This window comes from Mus caroli, unplaced genomic scaffold (genome assembly GCF_978045245.1).
Source record: "Mus caroli unplaced genomic scaffold, Mus_caroli_1 scaffold_10, whole genome shotgun sequence".
NCBI lineage: Eukaryota > Metazoa > Chordata > Mammalia > Rodentia > Muridae > Mus > Mus caroli.
In genome coordinates this window covers 96,163,349-96,189,844 of record NW_028227265.1, presented here as the reverse complement: position 1 = coordinate 96,189,844, position 26,496 = coordinate 96,163,349, and the positions used below count along the sequence as shown (strand labels likewise).

At 45.6% G+C, this 26,496-nt stretch overlaps 1 protein-coding gene and 1 pseudogene across 7 annotated transcripts in view; both read right to left on the bottom strand.

Moving 5' to 3' along the window:
* Rbpms (RNA binding protein, mRNA processing factor) overlaps positions 1-26,496 on the bottom strand; it is a 150,678-nt gene that overhangs the window by 108,716 nt on the left and 15,466 nt on the right. The window lies entirely within an intron of this gene.
* LOC115031866 (5S ribosomal RNA) lies at positions 7,149-7,266 on the bottom strand (annotated as a pseudogene).

Genomic DNA, 26,496 nt, shown 5'->3' with positions numbered 1-26,496 from the left:
CTTAGTAATTTTTGGCTTAAGACAGTCTTGCCATTCAGCCCAAGCTAGCCTCTAACTCTGCCCCAGGCTCCGAACTGCAGGGATTCCAGGTGTGTCTTAGAGCCTAATACAGCCACCCTTGTGGCCACCACGACAAAGAGAAGACATCCATTCCACGAAAGGAAGTCCTTAAGGAACCGTGGGCTCTTCAGTGACCACTCTTAGCAACCAGAGCACAACATAAGCAAGACCTTACAAGGCCAGCTTTTCTACAGTTCGCTGTCTAATGGGAGACTTAGAAGCGGTTTATCGGCAGGCCGAGGTGAAAGGTTACATTCTGGGCTGTAGTCAGTTTATTTAAACTGTAGAATTACTTCAAGCTAAAGAACAGCGATTGGGAGCAGACCACTGGAGACTGAGTTGTCCCCCATTCCCTGGGTGAAAACCGTGTGCCAAGCAGTAAAACCAAGGGGCAGGGGCTTGCTCTCCTCCACCGAAACACGCCGTACAGCCATCTGGAGCCGAGAACAAACCAAAGCTCAATTCCCAGCACGTTCCCATCCACCCCCGCCCGCCACAGCTCTCACATGTACGTACTGATTGAGACTATTAAAGTGCAAGATCTAAAAGTACTGTAATATGCTTTTTAAAAAACACACACACAAAGGACTTATCCTGCCACAGCGAATTGAACGCATACTCTACCATTGACACATAGCACCTCTTTCCATTGCCCCTGCCAGAAAGGAAAAAGGTCGCCTTCATCTTTACACTTCAACAGTTTACACAGCATCCTAACAGGAGATACATCTTTAAAAATAACTGAATTATAAGATGCTCTTTTAGCCACCCTTAAGCATCCATGAGGAAGCACAGTGATGGCCTTTAGGAGAAACCACTAAACGCAATGGTTCAAGTACACTTGTATTAAATAAAGGGGCGTCTTTACCTTTAACAACTGAGGCCAGCCACTAGGAGCGATGATGCTCTTCACGTGGCATTGAAGGATCTCTGCTATTGCAGTTTGCAATGGTTCAAGTACACCTGTATTAAATAAAGGGGCGTCTTTACCTTTAACAACTGAGGCCAGCCACTAGGAGCGATGATGCTCTTCACGTGGCATTGAAGGATCTCTGCTATTGCAGTTTTTGTTCTCGGATGTACTCCGTCCAGTGCTTTAGGGAAGAGGTCAAAGTTACTGAGTAACTCACTAAAGACGGGTTTCTTTACAAGAATTTAAAACTATTCCAAAATACATTTTCCTGCCGTGCACAATTAAGCCCCTGCACTCCACATGGAGGTACCATTCCCACATTATAGGAAAGCACCAGGACATCTGTTACCAGAGGCAGTAAGGTGACGGTTTTCATCACACTGCCTGCCATCTTAAAACATCTCAGAATTATTATTTTTTTAGATTTGCCAGCTTGTACTCTGTGTACAACTATAATCAAAAGTATGTTTTATTTTTTTCCCAGCATGGGAGCAGGGGTTGTTCACATCCAGGCTTGGTTTGTGCTAAAGACGTGTTCTACTAATAAGCGACAAACCTCGTTTTTGCTTAAGATAGGAGTCTCATTATAGTGACCCCCGGCTATTGGGCTCAACCAATCCACAAGACTAGGCTCTGAACATTCACCAATTTGGATTCCCTTCCTAAATGAAAGTTACTGCAGCTTAGGTATTTAATTATTAAATTACTATCATTTAATTTCTTCTCTCCCTCCATCACATTAATCCTAGCACTCTAATCCCAGCACTTGGGAGGCAGAGGCAGGCGGATTTCTGAGTTCAATTGAAGCCAGCCTAATCTACAGAGTGAGTTCCACAACAGAGAAACCTTGTCTCAAAAAACCTAGCACTAACATCACAAAAAGGCAGACATTCTGAAAACAAAGGACCATGGCAAATGTGCATGTCTTTTTGAACTTGAACATGGACTCTGGAGATAATGGAGCCACAAAGTGGAACACATGCAGCCACCAGCAATCCAAAGAACAAAGGAGACAACTCGACTGCCAGGAACATTTCAGACCTGCTGTAATGGGGTGAACGTTGATACAAACACAAGATGAGTGACTGAGTATATTTATATTCTACTGCAAAAACTCTGGGCTGGGTGTCGTTCAACCACTGGGTGGTTAAGGATTCTGACACTGTCAGTATCTTAACTGTTCCACCATTTTCTTTTCTTTTCCTTTTTTTTTTTTTTTTTTTTTTTTTTTAAATAAGGTGAAAATACCTTTCAGGAGGTTAATTTAGGCAGCACCAGGAAATACTACAAAAGAGAGCCTCCTAGACACAAGCTATGTGTCTAAATATAGGGTCTCCTAAACAGAATGAGGAAGTCCGTGCCATTGCCCCACCACTGCCCTTCTCAGACCCTCTGCCATCCATCCATCCACCCACAGGACCAGCCTGTCACCCCTGACAGACACAGCCCTGACCCAGTGTTATCATCCCAGCTGCAGGGGCCTCGGCTTCTTTATCTGCAGAGGGAAAGAAGGCTACTGAATGGGTTTGGTTCTCCAGTTCTAAGACAGGATTAGCATTATGACTTTCATGGGATATTTGTGGCCTACAGACAAAAATGATAAAGGAAAAGCTGTACACTTGATAGTTTTGTAAAATTACTTGACTTGCTCTAAAAGAAGGAGACAAACGTCCTACATGTGACAAATGAAAAGGCTATAGAAGGTGGCCTCCCCACACTCTCACCTCCAAAGCTTGTTAGGGCTAATCAAAAAGAAAGTTTGGCTCAACAAGGTTTTTAAATACATTAAATCGTAAGGTAGTGTACAAAGCAGGCAGATACACACACACACACACACACACCACCCCCAAAGCCCACAGTACAAACCTCTAAATGCTTAAGGGCTCACACGGTGATGGCTAATTTTGGTTTTCTAGTTATGTTGTTGCTGGAAACTAGGGGGCCTCGTGCATGACATGCGACATGCCGGACAAATCTGTACCACTGACCTTGCGCCCAAACAGATGAGTATGAATTATAGATAATAATTCACCAAGCCTCTATGGGAGCCCTATAGAACATACACACTTCCGAGCCAGAAATGAAGATACATTCAGGAGATGGATGAAAGGGGATCTGGCGTCTGTAGCTAGTCTAGCAACTTAGCAAGTCATTGCCTCAAAATACAAAATGGAGACATGAACTCTGCTAGCATACACTCTTCATCTGCAGCACTGCAAAAGAGGCCTGGGCTGTGATTCACCGTGGAGAATGCAGAATCAGCTCAGTCTCTATAAGACGTAAAGCATCTTCTCCCATCAGACCGCAGCTCTGAAGTGTCCCGCTTCTTCAGCCGCAATATTGCTGAGGAGTGCACCAGAATAGAATGGCTAGCGCGCACGGAGTCCTACAGCACAGACTGGGCAGGACCTCCAGGTCTCCAAGCCCTGCCTCGATTCCCCCAGCTCCTGCAAGTCTACAGACAAGGAAGAGGCTCCTGTCATCAAGTCACAGTCTGAATCCTGGCATTTTACCTACCTGTGTAAGCTCTGGCTGGCAAATCCCCCTCGCACCTGTCTCCGTGCTGGCTGATCAAAGACACTGAAGACAAACACGTGGTTTATAGGCAATGAAGCCTGCCAAACAGGGAAAAATAATTACAGCATAATATGTGGGCTGCAACAAAGGCCTTTAAGCTCCCTATGGAAACAAGAGGCAGAGGCTGCTGAGGCTGGGGAAGGCCTCATTTTGACCTAGGTACTGAAAGATGAGCAGGCATTTGAGAGGTGAGGGAAAGGAAGGGCATTGCAGATGTGCCAGGGGCACAGGGGAAGAGAGACGTGTGACCAGACCAACCGCACTCCTTTCCTATCTGTCCCTACGGGGCTGCTGTGCCCAGAGATGCAGGCTCTGCCCCTGACATGATGACTTCTGAGAGAATGCCTACCTCATACCTTTGGATGTGTACTTCAGGCCGACTTTAAAAATGCAAAATAATCCTCGGGTGTGAGCAAAACCTGTTACGTACAGGCTCCCTGGTTTCTGTCTCATTCATGATGTGAAAGCCATAATTTATGTTCATGTGATGTATCTTCACAGTCTGCAGAACCTATACACATTCTTGATTTTTTTTAAAGATTTATTTATTTTATTTATGAGTACACTGTAGCGGTCTTCAGACACACCAGAAGAGGGTGTTGGATCCCATTACAGATGGTTGTGAGTCACCATGTGGTTGCTGGGATTTGAACTCAGGACTTCTAGAAGAGCAGTCAGTGCGCTTAACCGCTGAGCCATCTCTCCAGCCCATATTTGCAATTTGAAAAAAGGGATTCTTTTTTAAATTATGTATATGTCTGTGTAAGTATGTAAGTATGGGCTTGTGTGGAAGGGTGGGTAGGTAGGTAGGTAGGCCAGAAGAGGGCGGCAGCCCCTCCCTCCCACATTCAGCTGTAGTCAGAGAAGGCTCTGATGGGAACTGAATTCACACCCCTTGCTGAGCCATCTCTCCAGTCCTCAAATTTTCTTTTCTTCTCTTTCTTTCTACCTATCTCTCTCTCTCTCTCTCTCTCTCTCTATATATATATATATATATATACATATATATATATATATATATATATATATATATATATACACACACACACACACACACATATTTTTGTTTGTTTTTCGAGACAGGGTTTCTCTGTATAGTCCTGGCTGTCCTGGAACTCACTTTGTAGACCAGGCTGGCCTCGAACTGAGAAATCCGCCTGCCTCTGCCTCCCAAGTGCTGGGATTAAAGGCATGGGCCACCACTGCCTGGCTTTTTTTTATATATTTGATTGTTTGGTTTTCTTGATTTGGTTTCTGAGGCACCAACACCAACTAGCATCCTGGAACTCACCAGGAAGCAGGCTGCCTCAAACTCAGAGATCCGACAGACTCCGCCTCCAGAGGGCAGGGGTTAAAGGTGTGCCACCACATCAGGAATCTCCATGTTGCTCTCCCCTGAGGTGTCTTGCAGTGATGCAAAGCCGCAGCTCCCAATCAGACGGGGTCCCGGACTCTACAGCGTGCCATGCTGATAAGCCAAGATACTCAAGTGTGCGAGGGGCAGTTGATGCATTTCCAACCTACCATCATTTCACATAGGTGTAGCAGCACACAGTCTCCACGCTAACTTACGGGGCATCGGGGAGATAAGCAACCCCCTGGGTTTTACAGCCAGGGTTGGTACACACAAAAGGACCAGCAGTCAATAGTTTTCCTGATAACCTGCACATACTCTAAAGACTGTGGCCCTCACAAAGTTATAAAAGTAACAGTGGAGACATAGCCCGGGGGGTGGGGTGGGGGGACCAGATTCTTCAAGGAGTTAATGACAAGGCCCTCCGTACCCCCAAAAAACCTGCAACAACCCCTGCTTTTAACCAGGCTGGAATTAAAATCTCCAAGTAGCTTATCACACTTGGAGAAAAGCCTTAGACACAGTAAAGGGGGATCCCTGCATGTGAGATGAGCAAGCCCTCCCGAGGTGGCTCGAAGGTACACTCTTGAAACCATGACTAACCAGACACTTTAGCCTCCAACAGGGTTAAAAAGGCCTTTCAAGGCCATGCATGGTAGCAATCACCTTTAATCCCAGCACTCAAGACGCAGAGGAAGGTGGGTCTGTGAGTCAAAGGCCGGCCTGCTCTATAGGCAAGTCCAGGTTGGTCAGGGATACATAAGACCCAGTCTTTTACAAACAATAAAAATAGAAGGAAAGGCCTTTTTAAATGGCTCAACGGTTAAAGAGAATTTGCTCTTCCAGAGGACTCGGATTCAATTCCCAGCATCTACAGATAATGTCAATTCCATGTGTTACTGTAGTTCCAGGGGACCTGATGCCCTCTTCTGGCCTCTGAAGGCAACAGATACAGAAGTGATGCACATACTATGCTTGTAAATCACTCACACATAAAAATAAAAAGTGCTGCTGGGCATGGGGGCACTCACCTTTAATCCCAGCTCTCCAGAGGCAGGGGCAGGCAAAGCATTGTGAGTTCAGGGCCAGCCTGGTCTACAAAGTGAATTCCAAGACAGCCAGAGCTAAGAGGAGATCCTGTCTCAAAAAATAAGTTTTGTTTTGTTTTGTTTTGGGGGTTTTTTTGTTTTTTGTTTTTTGTTTTTTTGTTTTTTGTTTTTTGTTTTTGGAGACAGGGTTTCTCTGTATAGCCCTGGCTGTCCTGAAACTCACTTTGTAGACCAGGCTGGCCTTGAACTCAGAAATCCACCTGCCTCTGCCCTGCATCCCAAATGCTGTGATTAAAGGCGTGCGCCACCACGCCTGACATGTATGATGTTTGTACAAGTCTGTCATCCCAGCACTTGGGAGGCAGAGGCAGACGGACCACTTTGAGTCCAACTCCAGCCTGGCCTATATGTTGTAAGACTATGTCTCAAAACAACAACAATAAAACCCCTACTTGTTTAACAACCCTTTTAGAGAGCTAGAGATATCTCAGTGGCTAAGAGCTCAGGCTACTCTTCTTCCAGAGGACCAGGTCAGAGTCCAGATACCTGCATGGCAGTGAACTATAATTACCATTAACTCCAATTCTAGGGGAGCTCTGTATTTTGCCGTTTAAGGGCAATATATGCATGCGGTACACACAGGCAAAGCACTCATAAACATGAATAAATAAAGTCTGAGATAGTCCTGTGTGGTGGTCTAATTGAGAACAGCCCCCATGGGCTGAAATATCTGCATGCTTAGTCTCTGGTCTGTGGAACTGTTCAGGAAGGATTAGGAGATGTGACCTTGTTGGAGCTGTTATTAGGGGTAAGTTTCAAAAGCCACCCACACCAGGCACAATGTCTGCCTCTGTGTGTCCCTCTCCCTCACTCGTGTGTGTGTGTGTGTGTGTGTGTGTGTGTGTGTGTCTGTGTCTGGTGTGTGTCTACAGATCAGGATTTAAAGCTAGAATACCTGTTGCCACACTCCCTCCATGATAATGGACTAGTCATCTCCAACTGTAAACAAGCCCCAATTAAATGCTCTCTTTTGGAAGAGTTGCCTTGATCATGGTGTCTCTTCACTCAATAAGTAAACCCTGACCCCCAATAATATAACTCCTCCAACTGACTAAGACGAGGTTTTTGCCTAAGGTATAGTCAAGTCACATTATGTAAGCCTGCCACCTAGACCAGACTCCCAATGTTCCTGATTTACTGATAGTGTCCAGCACTCCCGTTTGTCTCCCATCCAAGTACTAACCAGGCCCGACCCTGCTTAGCTTCCGAGATCAGACGAGATCGGGCGCGTTCAGGGTGGTATGGCCGTAGACAACCCTCCCGTTTGTAAGCAAGGTTTCCCAAGAGTAGGGAGCTCGATCCATAGGCTCATTTCTCTCAACTCATTTCTCTCAACTAATCTTTACCAGAAAACTTACACACACACACACACACACACACACACACACACACACACACACTTCAGAGAAACTCATTTTAATTTTCTACCACAAAATTAAAAGGATGACTGCCCCTCTCCCACGAGGAAAGAGAATCTGAACCTAAGAAGCCTTCCTTACTCGGGGCTGCAGTGAGACCCCTGGTGAAGCATCAACACCCAGCCTAACACCTGTCAAGATCCTCAAACTGTCTTTCTCCAGCTCCCTCACCTACCAGAGCCTTCCACTTCATATATCCTTACCTGAAAGTAGCTCAAGGGGAGGGGATCTGCCTTGACTAAATAAGGAGTGGAGCCCAGGGTGGCTAATCACACAACACTACTGCGGTGGGACATGTAGGCGTGGCCTTCACACGAGAGAACCTATGCTCACTTCTGGGGGGGGGGGGCACGAATGAGAAGATTAAGAAAACAGAATTGGGGGTGGGGGTAAAGGAACTGTTGTGGGCGTTAGTGAATACCTGGGTCCCAGTGAAGGACTGAAGCAAGGCTGTCGGACAGGCATGGCAAGCACTTTTACCTGCTGACCGATCTTACTGGCCCTAGCAGTTAATATTTAATAACAGGCTAATGCTGTGTGTTTGTTTTCTGAAAAATAAAAGCTGTGTAAAGTTTGGGAACAGATGCTCATGACTCAAGGACACAGCAGAGGAGAAGTCACTCACGGAGCGTTAATTGCTTTCTCGGGACTTTGCGTTACTGTCCAGACACCAGGGTTAGAACAGTTGCAAGTAAAGAGCATTGGGTTTCCCCCTAATAGTTTCTGTGCCACACAGCACGGGGGTGGGGGTGGGGGTCTCAAACCTCCTCAGAGCAGATGCTGGCACTATTATTCTTTTCTCACAAACAGAGAGGCTAAAAGCTACCAGGTACGAGTCTAGAAACTCGGCTTAGGAGCACATCTTCAGTTCCCAGCACCCAGCAGCTCACAACTGTCTGTAACCGCTGCTCCAGAAAATCCCATGGGCCCTCTGCTGGTCAGCGTGAGCACTGCATGCATGTATGTGGCGCACAGACACATAAAATCTACCCAGCCAGGAAGTACAGCTAACTACAGGCACACCTAGTTAGGAGTCTAAACCAATCAGACACTTTAGGTAACTGGTTTAAATGAGGTTTCCCGTTTCATAAAAGTTGGGATTATAGCCTGATTTCTAACAGTCTTCATTTTACAGCCCAGTCCTTTTCCAAAAAGTAACACGGTAGTGGCTTCCCGCTCCTGACTTCATTATTCACGTACTATCGGGGTCTGATCTTTATACTTAGTGATGTAACTGGAATCCAACTGTAAATCATACTGTCACACCTAATCTACGTAACAACTAGCCTCAAAGACACTAAGTAGCTTCCCCCTTTCAGTCACGGCTTCGCTCTCCCCAGTTTGATAGCTGCAGTAACCTATGGCCTGAACTGATTAAATAAATGGAAAATTCCAGAAATAAACAAGCCGTAAATTTGACTTGCATTCTATTCTGAGTCTCATGAGGAAATCTCGCTCAGGATGTGAATCATCTCTCTGTCCATCCAGCACTGCCTACAAACCCCACTTTCATCGGACAGCCGCCTCAACTGTTACACAGTCAGGTCACCATGATGCTTGCTCCACTCTAACTTAATGACCCCCCAAGTACAAAAAGAGGTATGCCTGGGAAGCCACAGCATCCTTTTCCAGCAGAGGGCTAAGGCGAAACATTTTAGATGTCTTTCATAATTGTTGTCGATGATCTCATTCTACTAAATTATTATTCTAAACAGCGATTGTTGTTAAACTGCTTGAAGTATAAATTTAACCAGTAAGTCCTGGGCCAGAGAAACTCAGTGGTTAAGAGGGCACATGCTCTTTTTCAGGCAGATCTCTGAACTTGAGGCCAGCCTGGTCTGTAAAGCAAGTTCCAGAACAGCCAAGCTAGAGTGAGATGGGAAATAGGGGGAGAGGGCTAGGGAAATAGGAGCTAGGGAAGGAGCAAGGAAGCAAGACCTCTTCTGAGGGCATGCTGGGTTTCCAGTACCAGCCAGCCAGTTTAGAACTGCTCGTCACTCCAACTTCAGGGGCATCTAATGTTTTCTTCAGCGGCACCCATGCACAAAATATTGGGGGTAGAGCTTGAGTGCAGTGTCCTATATAAGCAAGCCCAACTTGATCCTAACAGTGGTCGGTACCATTGTATCTCCAAAACTGAGATTAAAAAAATAAGCCTGTTTTCTTTGTATTACTCATCTTCCACTCTTATATTCAACCAAGAAAGGAAAAACTAATACAACAGGCACTACCTGGCATCTTAGGATAAATACTTCCTGTGGATAAGGGAGGCATAGCTGATAAGCGGAAGCCAGACAGGAAGCTGGGTGTGCCAAACCAAAACTGAACGACTCAAAGGTAGACTACAGAAATATTTTTTTGTTTTGTTTTGTTTTTTTTTGTTTTTCGAGACAGGGTTTCTCTGTGTAGCCCTGACTGTCCTGGAACTCACTTTGTAGACCAGGCTGGCCTCAAACTCAGAAATCCGCCTGCCTCTGCCTCCCGAGTGCTGGGATTAAAGGCGTGCGCCACCACGCCCGGCAGAGACTACAGAAATCTTGACTGCATTCTCTGATTAGATTCCTTAAAAACTATTAGCGTATGCCTTTCTCCCCTCCGTCCCCCCCCCCCCCCCAGAGCATCTTCTCTCTTCCCAACTGATTCGGTAGCTTGTCTCAGAAAAATCTTAGCTAACCTTTACTTCTCCAGGAAGTCCTTCACCCTCTAACGTATCCCACTGATTCTTTGGTCACAGTGGACAAGATATAAGCAGAAATGAGAAACAGTAAGATGGGGGGAAAAAGGGACCGAAGAAGCAGGAACAGAGGGGAAGTGGCCTTTTGTACCACAGTGGATGGCCCCACCGCACTGAGAAAGACAGGCCTAACTCCTGCTTCTCCTTTCCACACCAGGTTCCCTCAGAGGTAGCTAGGCAACCAGGACCCATGTACACACACACACACACACACACACACACACACACACACCAGGTCAGACAGGTCTTCAAACAAACGGAGAACTGTTAACCTATAAATACCCACAAGGTGATAGAAACAGATAAGGGACAAGCGGTTCAGTTGTCTAAGTCTAGATCTCCAACGGTGGAAAATAAAGCCCAGGAGACACTGCTAGGAAGGAAGGGAAGTGGTCAAGGAGCCCGGGCTTGATTCAGTGCCTGCAGGAACCAGCTGGAGAAGATGGGATGCTTCGAGGCAGGGGCGACCCCAGCATAGATTCTGTAGGATACACTTTACTGCTCCACGCCTTGGAGCCAGATCCCGGTTGTCCTGCTTGGAGGGCAGGACTCCGTCACGACCTGTAACTAGAAGGCATCTGCTCAATGGCTAGAACCCCGTGCTTTGCTCACTCCTGGAGCACAAAGGGCAGATCTATAGTTACTGAAAACACAACCTTAATTAGTACAAAGCATCTACTTAGCACCACTGAAGATGAAACTGTAGAGGTGTGCACCCCAATAAGACTGAGAAGAGCTTTTCTGGGGAACTATGACCCCTCCCCTTCAAGTTTGTTCAAGAAGGAATATTTGTTACATATTTTCCCCCTGTGGCTTTTTGTGTTCTAATTTAAATAATTGGGGGGGGGGGAGGAATACTGGGCGGTAGTGGCATCGCCTTTAATCCCAGTACTCAGGAGGCAGAGGCAGGCAAGACGCTGAGTTCAAGCCATGCCCCTGGTCTGTGTAGCTGAGTTCCAGGACAGCTGGGTCTACACAGACGTCTACACACACCACGAGGAAGGAAAGAAGGAAGGAAGAAAAAGGGAGCAAAGAGACTGTGTCCAAATAGGTTTTCTAAAAAAAAAATCCATCCTCAGATTATTTAAATTTGCTCAGAAAAATAATGTTGAGTTTCTCTGAAACCCTGTGTGGCTCTTCAAGAGGAAGTGCTGGGGACAGCTTCTCGTACCTAAACAAAGCCCAGGTTTGTGTGCAATGAAGTATCGCAGCTAATCCTATACACCTCATAACTTCCCTCATCCTTAACGCAATGACGGTTGGTTGTTGTTACAGCCACTGGCCCATCCCAGTGTGTGGCTAACACCTAGCTAGCCCGCCCCATGTCCGAGGACTACAGTAAATACCTAAAAAGATGTGTTTTAAAGTTTAAGAAAACTAATACACACGTTACCATTCACATACATACATTTAAAACTTGTGCTTTGAGGAAATGTTAATGAGAAATACACTCCAACCAAACACTGTAGAAGATTCAAACACTTCCCCCATTGTCTTTGTGAGATTTGCGGGAAAATGGATTACTGCAGACTTGCCAGTCCAGTGCGGGAACAGCCCAGCTGCTGATGTCAGGTGACAAGTTACTTAGTGTCAGGAAGACCGAGAGAGTGTCTGATTAAACTTGCTTCCCCCTAGCTCCACCCCAGATGCTAGCAAATTTGCTATACAAAAGGTTCTGCAACTGGCCAGCTCAAACAAGGCACACACAGACATACATACAGACAGACACACACACACACACACACACACCCCACATGCCCTGTGGCACACCAACTAACTTTGCCAAATCTTCCTGCAAGCCATTACATACAAATTCCAAATCTCTTCTAATCTCTACACTTTCTTTTGTTTTGTTCATAATTCAGCAGAAACCAATTGAAAGCACGACAGAAGGCTCGATTTGCGAGCTAACCGATGCCTCGGGGCAGTCCAGGAGATCCCAAACACTGTCCTCTGACCCACCTGCACATGCGCGCATACACACACACATACACAATGAATGTCAGCAATTTAAGAAATAAAGCATAGAAGGAAAAGAAATAAAAACCGGATGTTTTCACGAAATTTAACAAATATTTTAAACTTCTGACTCACGATGTTTCTAAAATACTACAGAATAGCAAGTTGATCTGAGGTTTCTTTCTAATCTGCTCTCTTCCCTGCTCCTGAGACCCCCTCCCTTTCCACCCCCGCACCTCTAAACTATTCTCCTGTAAGTGAGAAACATTGGGGGGGGGGGGGAGACAGTGACCTAACCAGCTGGATTTACACTAGCTGCTTCTCTCCGGCCCACAGTTCAAGGCTATGGAAAATGTGCAGGGAAGCTGCACAAGTCATTCTCCCGATGGCTTTTCTAGCTGGTAATGAGGAATCCCCAGACGAGCCTCAGAACTGCAGGCAAACGGTCAGGCACAGGCACAGGCACAGGCACAGGGAAATAAGTAAGAAACGCCTCAGACTGGCTTTAGCTGTGGTGTTCTTCATCTGGTGTTTTTTTTGTCTTTTTTTTTTTAAAGATTTATTTATTATATGTAAGTACACTGTAGCTGTCTTCAGACACCCCAGAAGAGGGCATCAGATTTCGTTACGGATGGTTGTGAGCCACCATGTGGTTGCTGGGATTTGAACTCTGGACCTTCGGAAGAGCAGTCGGGTGCTCTTACCCACTGAGCCATCTCACCAGCCCTTTTTTGTCTTTTTTTAAATCAAGAACATAAAATGAGTTTAATACATAGCAAGAAAGTCCCTTTATCATAGTTCTTTTCAAAATAAATTGTGACTTTATTTACAAGTTCCATTAAGTCTTTCCATTAGATCAAGGTCTAAGGATAGAGTAAACTATTAAAAAAAAAAATAGTTAAAAGAAATTCTTGAACATGAAATTGTTCATGCCTATGTGGCTTATTTACCCACAAATGTTTAACAATGTGCAGGTATCATAAAGAACACACTGAAAATATTAAAATGTGTATTTCTCATCGTAATGATTATATATACTAGGGACAATTCTAATGAGCACAGTCGTGCCAACTACACTGCCCAATCAGAATTACCAATGTATATCTGTGCCCAAAGATACACACAAAGTCGATTCTTTTTTTTTTCTCCGTGTAGCCCTGGCTGTCCTGGAACTCACTCTGTAGACCAGAACTCAGAAATCCGCCTGCCTCTGCTGGGATTAAAGGCATGTGCCACCACGCCTGGCTACAAAGTCGATTCTTATAGTTGTGCTAGCAAAAGCAACAAATTTTATTTGTTTTGGGGGTTTTGGTTTTTCAAGACAGGGTTTTTCTGTGTAGCCAGTAACAAATTTTAAAAACAACTCAAATGTCAGTCAACAGGAGATGCTGCGTGCTATCTAACCATACAATTATATCAATTAAAACAAATGAGCTTCAAGGCTGGAGATGGCTCAGCTGTTAAGAACATTGGCTGCTCTGCCAAAGGACCAGGGTTTGACTCCCAGCACCCACTAGGTAACTCCTAAGAATAACTCCAACCTTTAATCCCAGCACTTGGGAGGCAGAGGCAGGGGGATCTCTGTGAATTCAGGGACAGCTTGGTTTACAAACTGCCAGGGCTACACAGAGAAACACTGTCTCAAAAAAAAAAAAAAAAAAAAAAAAAGTGTAACTCCAGGGGGCTCTGATGCCCCTTTCTGGCTTTCATGGGCACTGGGCACACAAAATGCAGACAAAACACTCATACACATAAAATAAACAAAAATAATAAGCAATTTATGAGCTACAGCTCATAAGCAACATTTGCGACCCAAGACTGTCAAACTGAAACCTAAAAATCCGTGATAATACACATTGTAATGCCAAAAGAGAGAGCAGAAGGAAGAGAGGACTTCAAGCCGGATGTAAACTATTTTTTTTAATTTATTTATTTATTATAGCTCTCTCCAGCCCCGCTCTCTCCAAGGATTGATTGATTGATTATATGTAAGTACACTGTAGCTGTCTTCAGACACACCACAAGAGAGCATCAGATCTCATTATGGATGGTTGTGAGCCACCATGTGGTTGCTGGGATTTGAACTCAGGACCTTCAGAAGAGCAGTCAGTGCTCTTAACCTCTGAGCCATCTCTCAGCCCCCCGGATGTAAACTATTAACTGTAATATGTTTCTAGAATGAAGGACTACATGGAGGATGAGACTGGGGGAGGAAATTATTTGCTGTGTATGTTTCTATGGGTTTACATTAAAATTAAAAAAAAAAAAAAAAATCCAGGCAGAGGCAGGGGGATATTTGTGAGCTCCAGGCTAGCCTGGTCTACCTAGAAAGACCTGGTCTTCAATTAAAAAAAAAAAAAAAAAGTCTATACTGAGTTACTATTCAGTGAGTAGGGACTCACTGTAGTCCACGCTGAGCTTTAACTCATAGATTCACCTGCCTCCCCATTCCAAGTGCTGGGGTAAGATAGGTCTGCCTCATCCTTTTTAAGTAAGAATAAATAAAAGCAAGGGTATCTGTAAGTTTGGTTTGTTGGTGTTGCTGTTGTTTTTAACTTTGCAAAACTTTATGAAAGCAGGGTTTCCAGGGCAATGCCCATGTTTCCAACCTTATCAGTTACTAAGTAGTGAAGATGTAAGGAAAACAGGGGCTGGGGAGATGGCTCAGCGGTTAAAAGCACTAGCTGCTCTTCCAGAGGTCCTGAGTTCAATTCCCAGCAACCACATGGTAGTTCACAACCATCTGTAATGGGATCTGATGCCCTCTTCTAGAGACAGCGACACTGCACTCATATATGAAATAGATAAATAAATCTTGTTAAAAAAAAAAAAACCAATTGGTTATGTTTATTTAAAAAAAAAAAAAAGAAAAGAGGAGGAGGAGGAAAAAAAAACAGTAACACCTGAGAGTCTGGTAAAAACACCCAGTCATGTAGATAGGTCGTTTTGTTTTTCTGAAAGTAAAATACTTGAACACACTAGCAAATTCTTCAGTGATCATAAATAACCAAAAGACAGCTTCCCTGACCAAGGCCTGGAGCGCAAAGAAAGGGCCTCTGAGACAGCAAAGCACAATGGGTTAATGTTTGTGTAAACACTGACATCATTAATGGAAGCCTTCCATGCCTTTATCATTTCCTTTAACTTATGTAGCCAGGAGGAGGACAAAAGGAAAACCCAAGAAGCAGCAGGAGGCATAGCTAGCCTACTGCCCATCTTCCAACTCCCAAGACACCAACTAACCAGTGCATCCAGAAGAAACACTCTATATCCTGGCTTACAGGGATTTCCCAGTTCTGAAAATCCCCCGCTGTAATGTTTTTTTTTTTTTTTTTGGTTTTTTCGAGACAGGGTTTCTCTGTGTAGCCCTGGCTGTCCTGGCACTCACTTTGTAGACCAGGCTGGCCTCGAACTCAGAAATCCGCCTGCCTCTGCCTCCCGAGTGCTGGGATTAAAGGCGTGCGCCACCACGCCCGGCTTCCCCCGCTGTAATGTTACATCTCTTGGCTGTTTGTTGGAAAGGCGATCCATTGTACTTCACTAAAATGTAGCCCTCTGCACAAGGTTATTTTAAGTATAAGGCTAAAGCAAAGCCAAACTGAAAAACCTCAGAACTTCAGATAAGGAAATCAGGATGTCCTGGGGCATTTGAAGCTCAAAGCTGGACTCCTCCAAACGTGTGGGAGGGAGGCCTCAGATTTGATCCTCTACTCCATTAAAACAAAAGCACTCAGGATGTCCGTCCTCTGCGTTCAAGCTTGGCTCCGAGTAAAGCAGGAGAGGGGCCACAGAGGAAGCGCGCTTTCCAGGAGACTCTCTTGGCCCTGGTTTGGAGGGACTGAAGCAGGTCTAGGGACAGGAAATGGTGATGGTTTGCTAGTGACCAGACTGGTCCAGTGTCTGAGAAGATGGAGTTAAATCAAGAGATCTTCTGGGGAGCAGTGAAGACAGGTGATGGGTTCCTAAAGGAGGGGAGAGACAGATGGACCACGGGATGAAGGGAGACTCCTGCAGATGGGAAGACAGGTCTGGAAATGGAGATAAATACAAGCACAACTCCAGGGCTTTGGAACTGAGCGGAGACACCCATTTGGAGGTGGTATGGATGCTGGTGTGAATATCCGAATCTGGAGCTCAGGAGAGAGAGGAGAGAGGAGAGAGGTGGGGGGGGGGGTGACGGATAAGAGATGCAGGTTCAGAGCACACAGCTAAGGAGTAGTTAGCAGCTGACCAGCAATCCAAGGGGAAGAAAGGCAGGAGCAGAGGGGTGGCTTAGAGAAAAGAAAGAAGCCAAGAGAACTCCAGCGATGGAAAAACCCAACAGGCAACCTCTGTCAGCTCACAAAGAGAAGGTGATTTTAGTTTCCCTCCTTATACTTTTTCCTGGGACTCTCAATAATATTGTCACTAATTATGCAAAACTTACAAAGCATCTGTTTCAAGTTCTTCAGCAGAGTCTGTGGATGGGCTTACATCCATACATCCACTGCCCAGCCTCAGGACCAGGGACAAACACATCGCCCAGCCTCCGGGCCAAGGTCTGGAATCCTAGCAGGGTTAGCTGACCCATACTCAGATGGCCCAGTGACCTTGAGTTCATTAGCATAGTGTTCTAATCTAATGAACTAACCAGCAACAGACCCTGCCCAGTTTGTCCCACTGCCCACCGCTGCTCGGGCCAAAGTTCCTCCACTCTGAACCATTTCCTATAAACAAATGGTTGCCTGAAAACATTCACTCGGACACAGGAGGTCCAAGGCTCACCAAAAATATTTGTTCTTTGGCTCTAAATCGAGTTGATGTTTACTTACAAGCTACTTGCCCCAATAAACAGAAGTGTTTCGTTAATGTTAATGCTGGTAGCCATTAAGACAACTTACTGAATAACCAATATCCCAATGCCTTTTATTCTGGCTACACTGAAAAATAAGGGGGGGGAGGGGCAAAAAGGGTGATCAAATACGTCAACAAGGATTTAAGAAACAGTATTCTACCTCCTACCAATCCCTTGACCCTCCTCCGTCTATAAATATTTGTTTTAACAGTATCCGTCAGCAACAGCTCCATCATGGTACAGTCTAAGAGTTATCTGTCATCCTTCCTATTTTACGTTTAAATATTCAAGTGTAGATGTCAACACTTTTTCTAGAAAAACAGGGATCGATTAAAACAGTGTCAGTTGCTGGGTATGGTGGCACACACCTTTAATCCCAGCACTCAGGAGGCAGAGGCAGACGGATTTCTGAGTTCGAGGCCAGCCTGGTCTACAGAGTGAGTTCCAGGACAGCCAGGGCTAGACAGAGAAACCTTGTCTTGAACCCACCCCCCCCAAAAAAGTGTCAGTTGAAGTACTAGAGCTTTAAAGGAAAAAATGTAAGCATGAGGACCTACTTTAAAAAAGCACACATGCACGAACACACACACACACACACAGAGGAATTAAATGCATCCCGCACCTAATCCCCAACTTCAGCTCCAGTTGTATTTAGGGCCTTCCCATTCAGCACTCAAAGCCCGTGACAGTACAAATCGCTATCACTACACTGACAACCAAGAGAAAAATCTGGAAAATTCACTTTTGATTTTTGCAAATTCCCATGTTTACGGGATATTAAAAACAAAAAAAGAAACATCTGTATAGATCTACATATCTACATTAAAAGGCTGATACAGGAAAATCAGCAGAATACGTGGTCTTAACAAGCAAAAAAACCCAGGTTCAATCACCAACAACAACATATGTAGGCAGTAAGCAGCCTATGGGGTCTACTGAGGACTCAGTGGATGGGGGAACAAAGATCAAAAGTTTAGGGTCATCTTCAGTTCCAAAGTGAGTTCAAGGACACTGTGGCTATGAGATGGACAGGCAGGCAGTGGGGGACCGGGAAGAAAAAGGGGGAAACACAGAGAAAAAGGAAAAGAGACAGACAGAAGACAGACATTTGTACATTCCTTTAACTCTGTGAATGTAAGTGGTGTAACAGGCAGGCACCACCATGGCTCTGTGCTGTAGATTAACCCATAGCTATAGGCATTCTACACAAACTCTACCAACCAAGTTAAGCCACAGCACCAAAAATATATCTGCACATACTAATTTATTGCTTTGTAATGTATATAAGGCACTACTGGAATGTGTTTTACTTTTAAATAGGGGTTTTATTTATTTATTTATTTAGATTTAGATTTATTTATTTATTATATCTAAGTACACTGTAGTTGTCCTCAGGCACACCAGAAGAGGGTGTCAGATCACATTGCAGATGATTGTGAGCCACCATGTGGTTGCTGGGATTTGAACACGGGACCTCCAGAAAAGCAGCCAGTGCTCTTAACCGCTCCATCTCTCCAGCCCGTTGTTGTTGTTGTTTTAAAAAGTTTTCCAGGAAAAGAAACTTTAAGAACCTAACTTTGACTGAATGAACGTTTCTATCCAAATGGATTTGACTATAATTGGTGCTGGGGGAACAAGAATCATGAAGACACTAAAAATAGATTCTGTAAGACGTGGGGATGATGTAGTTGTGAGACCAACACTAACAATTAGCAAAATGTGGTATCACTAGTATTAAAATAGGACACCGGAGCCCACCCTGGGAAGGCTGGCTGGCTGTCCCGGACTGCCACAGTCACCTGGGCTCTGGGGTGGCTCAGCACTTCAGGTCCTCAGCTCAGGGGACAGCCTTATAAGGAGATCATGCTAGAGAGCAGATAAGAATGCCACCAAGCACTTAACATTTCCAGAGGCCTCTGCAAATATTAACTCATTCCTTCCCATGGAATCCACTCCAAGAGTGGGGGTTGGGGGAGATCCCTGATTAATTAAACTTAAGTTATAGCAAGATGGAAAGGGAGCTGGACCCCTTCCTTGGGCACCTGGCTCCAGGCCAGACAAGCCTAATGAACAGGAGGGAGGCAAGTTATTTCTCAATTTTGACAGCAAGTGAGGGACAGGCTCCCCCTCCCTCTCCTATCTCCCACAGAGTCCCCACAAAATTCCAGACCTTAAAATAACTGCGACTCCCACTTGAACAGTCTGGGACAGGAGAGAGGCAAAGCCCAGAGCGGGGCCTGCGGTAGACACACAAAAGGGGGTGAAATGTGCTTTCTTCTTCCCGTGAAAGAAACTGAGCAACTACGATTACTATGCCAGTAAAGAGCAAAACAAGCCAGGGGCCCATCTTTAATCCCAGAATTCTGAAGGTAGAGGTAGGAGATTTCTGTGAGTTCGAGGCCAGCCAAGACTCAGCAGAGAGCCAAGACAAAGAAAGACCTTGTCCAGAGAGGGGAGAGGGGAGAGGGGAGAGGAGAGGAGGACGAGGAGGAGGAAAGAAAGAAAAAGAAGAAACCGGGAGGGAGAAAGCAACAACCTATACAGTCAGTGAAGGATGAAATGGTCTCATTGAACTTTTTTTTTAATATATAAAACTGTTACATCAAGAGAAAAGTTGTGTTTTATTTTCTGAAATGAGCACATTATTTTCTGGAATGAAGACTGCACACCAGGTCCTTAGAAATCCAGGAAGCTGGAGGTCAAATGTAATTTCCCCCACCCCACAAAGGGCAACAACACAAACGCTCCTCAACAGATGGATGAGCAAACAAAATAATTACCAACTTGATTAAAATCTAGAAACACCTGAAGATCAGACCCTGGATATACCTGAAAGGAATTGCCTTAATTGCCATTAATGGAGGTGGCAAGACCTGCCCACCATGGGTGGCTCCATTCCCTAGCTCTTCCTTCTCTGCTTCCTTGGTGAGGATGTAATCCACCCAGCCACTTCACTGCCCCGTTTACCAGAATTTTGAACCACGGGCTAAATAAAATAAGCCCTTTCTCCCTCAGTTACGAGTATCACAGCGGGCCAGGCCGTGGTGGCGCACACCTTTAGTCCCAACATTTGGGAGGCAGAGGCAGGAGGATTTCTGAGTTCAAGGCCAGCCTGGTCTACAAAGTGAGATCCAGAACAGTCAGGGATATACAGAGAAACCCTGTCTCAGGGGGAAAAAAAAAAAAGTATCACAGCAATAGGAACAGTAACTAAGGCGAGCAAACATACATGAAGGTTACTGACACAATTATAATATTACAAATTATACATAAATTAAAATATATAATATTAACATGCTAAGAATTAGTCAACAGCCAGCTGAGAATGTAGTCCAATGAGTATTTACATACACGCATTTATCAAGTCTAAGACCAGCCTGGGCAACCTGACACGCTGTCTCCTGATAAATAAATAAATAAATAAATAAATAAATAAATAAATAAATAATCTGGGCTGGAGAGATGATGGCTCAGCGGTTAAGAGCACTGACTGCTCATCCAAAGGTCCTGAGTTCAATTCCCAGCAACCACATGGTAGCTCACAACCATCTGTAATAGGATGTGATGCCCTCTTCTGGTGTGTCTAAAAATAGCTACAAAATACTCATAGAATGATCTTGCAAGGCAGTGGTGGCACACAGCTTTGATTCCAGCTGCAGAGGCTGCTGTGTCTCTAAGGCCAGCCTGGTCTAACAGAGCAAGCACAAGGACAGCCAGGACTACACAGAAACCCTGTCTGGGAGGTCAGGGGAGAGGGTAGAAGGGGGGGTGGGTCTGCCATCAATGAGGAGAATCAACTGTGGGTCAGAATCGGATTTAAAGGTCCATTCGGGTGTAATGAAGTAGGGTGAAGGAGCAGACTGCACCTGCCTTTTGCAATTTGAACTGAACAGAACAGACTGGAAGGGGAAGGGGAGCTGATACCCATTAGTCAAGTTTCCTGTCACCTGTCCCATCTTCTGGGTTACTGCTTCTAATTATCCTCCAGCTTTCTTAACTCCCACTTGATCCCAATGACCATGTCTGCTGATCAACACACTGGTACTTACTTTCAAGAGGCTGAGTGAGGCTTAAAATAAGTGCACGCTCATGGAATAAATTCCTTCAAGGGAAGCCGTGGAGAAAAACCAATTGCTCTTTCTCATCCTAACAGCTTGCATGACTTTGCATGCAAAAGAAAAAGAAAAGCATGTCCGCTATAGTGGTCACCTGTGGAACAGGACTGAGATGCCAATGACAACAGAAAAAAAAAATTCTTCCTGGGCGGTGGTGGTGCACGCCTTTAATCCCAGCACTCGGGAGGCAGAGGCAGGTGGATTTCTGAGTTCAAGGCCAACCTGGACTACACAGAGAAGCCCTGTCTCGAAAAACAAAAACAAAACAAACAAACAAAATTCTTTAACGTATCCAAACGTGTACCAATCCCCTGGCTCCCTGTTCACAAAAGGTCTAGACAGACTCAACTTTGCCCTGCCCTATCTTTGCCTTTTTTTTTTTTTTGGTTTTTTCGAGACAGGGTTTCTCTGTGTAGCCTTGGCTGTCCTGGCACTCACTTTGTAGACCAGGCTGGCCTCGAACTCAGAAATCCGCCTGCCTCTGCCTCCCAAGTGCTGGGATTAAAGGCGTGCGCCACCACGCCCGGCTATCTTTGCCTTTATTTTCCAATTCTTTTTTTTTTTTTTTTAATTGTATGCACGAGTGTTCTGTACGTGTGCTAGTGTCTGCAGAAGCCAGAAGAGGACATCAAATCCCCGGGAAGGAGAGTTACAGACAGTTGGGAGCTAGCTAGCTGTACGTGGATGCTGGGACTAGAACCCCTATCAGAAGGGCAGCTAGTCCTGTCTCATCTCTCCAACCCCTCCACTTCCCAATTCTTTACGGACTATGAAACTCTCAGACTCTGGGGCCCACGTCTCTGCCTATTTAAATCTTAACACTTTCCCCAAAGCCCGTACCTCTTCCCCAAGACCAACTTCACCCCGGCTCTCTCTCTCAGCTCATCCCACGTGCACTTTTCTCCGTACTGTCCAACTATATATCCAATCTCAAGCCACTATCCTGTCACTTCATGTGCTCACTGGGGTCCTTCCAAATAGGCAGGAATACTGTGTCTCTAACAATTTCTACATTCCCCCAGAAAGGCCAGGGCAATGCCAGGCTGCCGGCCTGTCCTCAGCAAATACCATTCCGGCATCCCAGGGGACTCATCCAGCCTCCCAAGGCATTAACGTTCCCTTTACCATCTATCAACCTGAATCAAGGAATTCAAGAAAAGAAGACAGGCACTGAGTTGCCAAAGAGCTTCCAGTTATTCTGAGAAAAGTGCCAGATGCATAAAAATTTACTTACCCCAGGAACGCAACGGGAATTCACACTCAAGTACTATTAAGGGTAGAACATGCCAAGGCGAAGTGAATTCCACTCGTGTAACGGACGGGATGAGTCAGGACAGAGGTTTCCATTACATCTGCTCATTTCCTAGGCTCACACTCAAACACCATGTGTGCTGGCTTTGTGGAGGGTGTGCTCCACAGAAAGGCTCTGGTAACAATTAAGGAGGCCTGTGGGCTGGGGTTAGTGATGACTGCCCTGCCCACACGGGCAGACCTGAGCTAGCTACACACTCCTCAGGCAATGTTTGGCTCTTGGTATGCTGTGGGCATCTACAAAACAGCCTTTCTGAGAGGACAACACCCTGACTGGCTTAGTAACACTTAATGTCTTCCACACTAGGGCTCCATGCTTCCTCTTGTCGTAGGGAAAGGCAGAAAGGGAATTTTCCTAAGAACATGTGCCCTGTTGACCACTCTAAGGAAAAAACGTGGCTATTTAAATGTAAGCTCCTTCCAGGTGTCAAACTGACCAGAAATATCTACCACTGTCTCTGTCTTCACCCCAAGAGCAAGCCAATCGTGTGACCAGATAAAGAAAAAGATTCAGGACCAACCCAGAGGCTCTGAGACGCATGTCCATACCGAGATGTCTATAAGCCAGTATGGTTAAGTATGACTCAATGGTAACACACCTGACAAATGCTGGAGGTGATTTAAAAAAAAAAAAAAAAACAAAAAAAAAAACAGTGAATGAGAGCCAGAGATGGGCACAACTTGAATCCCAGCACTAGGAGGCAGAGGCAGGCAGATCTCTGTGAATTCAGGGCCAGCCTGGTCTACATGAAGTTCCAGAATAGTCAGGGCTATGGAGAGAGAATCTGACTCATAAAAGGGGGAGGAAGAAACCAAGGTATGAGGGAGGAAAGAAAGGCTCAGACCCAGGTTTAATCTGCAGCACCCTACAACTATCTGTAACCCCAAGTCTGGACGATGCTATGGCCTTGGATGGCCTCCAAGGATGCCAGACACACACACACACATGGACCAACACTGCATCAGCAGAGATGAGCCATCAGAAAGGCATAGTAATAAGTACCTGGTCACTTACATCACAGAACCAACATTTCTCACGGTGTCCCCCCTAGACGTCACCTGCTAAGGTGCTAACTATGGTGGCACCTAGCACCCTACCAGAAAGCACATGTCCAGTGCTTTGAGAAGGGGTTAGAAAAGTCCCAGTGTGTCACAGCTAGGTGCTGCGCATCAACCGTGAGCATGGCAGACTGGCCATGAGTCACAGAACCCAAGGTGACAAACTATGAAGAGGCATTCTATATAATCTTTACATTTCAGGGGCAGGGGATGCAGAACAGGCCTTGGCAGGTACTCTCAGTGCAGTGTTTCTAGAGAAGGATTGGCAATGAACATCAAACGTCTTTAAAAGAATTCAAGCTCTGTGCCCCCCAAAATTCCATTTCTAAGACTTCAAGCTAAGGAAACCAGTTAAGAGTAGACACACAATCTTAACTAGAAGGATATTCAGAATTGTGCACACCAAAAGCCAATGCCCATTAATAAGGATTGGGCAAGTTCGTGCTATGACACTGAATGAAGAATTTTAAATGTTGTAACATGGGTTTGACATCAGCTATCACGGTGAGCAAGAAGCGCCTCAATACCCGAGCTGCAGGGCGAGGAGACGGATGCACAGAGAGAGGAGCTGAAGAAAGCCAAGACCTGAAAATCCAGGGAGGGGATCCCCAGCCACAGGGAGACTTAAGAAATCTGGCCAAGAACAAGCAGTTCCTTGTACCCGAGGTGACAGTGGCCTTCTCCCACTCCTTTAAACATCCAGGTTCCCTTCAGTGACATCTTTTGCTATGTACAGCTAGAATGAAGGGTCATCTTAAGAGTCTGCTGTGCATTGCAACAAACATGTCTACTGACATACTGACTGGCAGACGTAAAATGATGGAAAAAAAGAAATCCAAAAACACTCAGATTTCATTCGTTAAAAATGTATGTAAAGGGACGTCTCAGCGGGTAGGTAGGAGCACTGGTTGCTAACTGGTCCTGAGTTCAATACCCAGCAACCACATGGTCCCTCACAACTATCTGCAATGGGACCCGATGTCCTCTTCTGGTGTGTCTGAAGACAGCCACAGTGTACTTATATATATATAAAACAAATAAATCTTTAAAAATGTTTATGTATAGACAAAGCTAAGGTGGTGTTCTTTCTCTCTTCCCCTCAAACAGGGTGTCTCAGTAAATAGGCCAGGCTGGCCTCAAATTCCCAACCTTCCTGTCTCCGTTCCAGACTGTTATATAAGCCTATGCTACCAGGCACAATCTCCGTCAGTTTTCTTTTCTTTTTCGCTTCTCCACATTCTGATGGGGTGGATAATACAGAAGAATGTATCTGCCAATAAGAGAAAAACATTTTGAAATCTAAGTCCCATTAGTTGAGTGGCTGACTTCTGCGACTTAATACTGTCAATCAGATAAATTATAGAGCAAAACTAACCACAAGTTTTATAGTGTCGCTCACCTGTAGCAGCTAATTCCTATATAAGGTTTTTTTTTTTTTTTTTTTTTGGTTTTTCAAGACCGGGTTTCTCTGTATAGCCCTGGCTGTCCTGGAACTCACTATGTAGACCAGGCTGGCCTTAAACTCAGAAATCCGCCTGCCTCTGCTGGGATTAAAGGCGTGCACCACCACGCCCGGCACTTTTTTTTTTTTTTTAAAGATTTATCTATTATTATATCTAAGTACACTGTAGCTGTCTTCAGATGCACCAGAAGAGGGCATCAGATCTCATTACGGATGGTTGTGAGCCACCATGTGGTTGCTGGGATTTGAACTCTGGACCTTCAGAAGAGCATTAGGTGCTCTTAACCACTTGAGCCATCTATCTCTCTAGCCCCAAATTCTTATTATACAATGACCCCACCCAACAAAAAACCCCACCAGGTGAGGGTGGGGAGTAGCCCATCCTGAGGGTGCAGGAAGAGGAACAGCCAACCACAGAGCTTTCTCTTTATCCCACAACAGGAGAAATTCCCTAAGTTCTAAGTCAGAGGTGGACAGGAGGGAGGGTATGGAGGTCGGGAGGGGATTTATGGCCGGCTCTTGGGGAAACAGATCAACTGCAATCTGGTAACCGCTGGCTAAGTGTGCAGAGACTCCAAGCCAGCACCAGACAGAATGGAGAACCTGGGGCAGTCTGCACCTCAGCCCTCCTCAGTCTATGCTGAGAGTGCTCCTCCTCAGCCCTCCTCAGTCTATGCAGAGAGTGCTCCTCCTCAGCCTTCCCCTGTCTATGCAGAGAGTGCTCCTCCTCAGCCCTCCTCAGTCTATGCAGAGAGTGCTCCTCCTCAGCCCTCCTCAGTCTATGCAGAGAGTGCTCCTCCTCAGCCCTCCTCAGTCTATGCAGAGAGTGCTCCTCCTCAGCCTTCCCCTGTCTATGCAGAGAGTGCTCCTCCTCAGCCCTCCTCAGTCTATGCAGAGAGTGCTCCTCCTCAGCCTTCCCCTGTCTATGCAGAGAGTGCTCCTCCTCAGCCCTCCTCAGTCTATGCAGAGAGTGCTCCTCCTCAGCCTTCCCCTGTCTATGCAGAGAGTGCTCCTCCTCAGCCTTCCCCTGTCTATGCAGAGAGTGCTCCTCCTCAGCCTTCCCCTGTCTATGCAGAGAGTGCTCTTTTTTTCCACATCAAAGTCAACAGATGACTCAGCTCTGTCCAACAGTGACCCATGGTATTACAAAAGGCACAGGCAACCTTTGTCTTAGCCAGATTTCTCCGTCTGTAATAGAACACCAGACCTAAAACAACCTGAGGAGCAAAGGGTTAGAGACAGCTTTAGTCAGAAAGGAAGGCGGTCCCTCGGGGCTGAAATTCAGGTAGAACCTTGGAGGCAGGCTGATTATTGACTTGCCTCCCATCCCCCATCCCCACCCGACGCCACCCCACCCCAACCCCAACCCCTGCTTTTTCAGCCTCAATTTCTAATACCAGCCAGGACTACCTGCTGGGAGGGCACTGTCCCCAGTGGTCCAGGTCCTCCCAGGTCAACCATTAATCAAGCCAGTCTGGTCCTGTTGGGGCTCTTCTTCCCAGCTAATCTAGTTTTTTACCACAAGCCAGGATTTTCAAGAACAAAGAGGTGGTGGGACAATTAATGGTTAAAACATTATAGACGGAGAGCC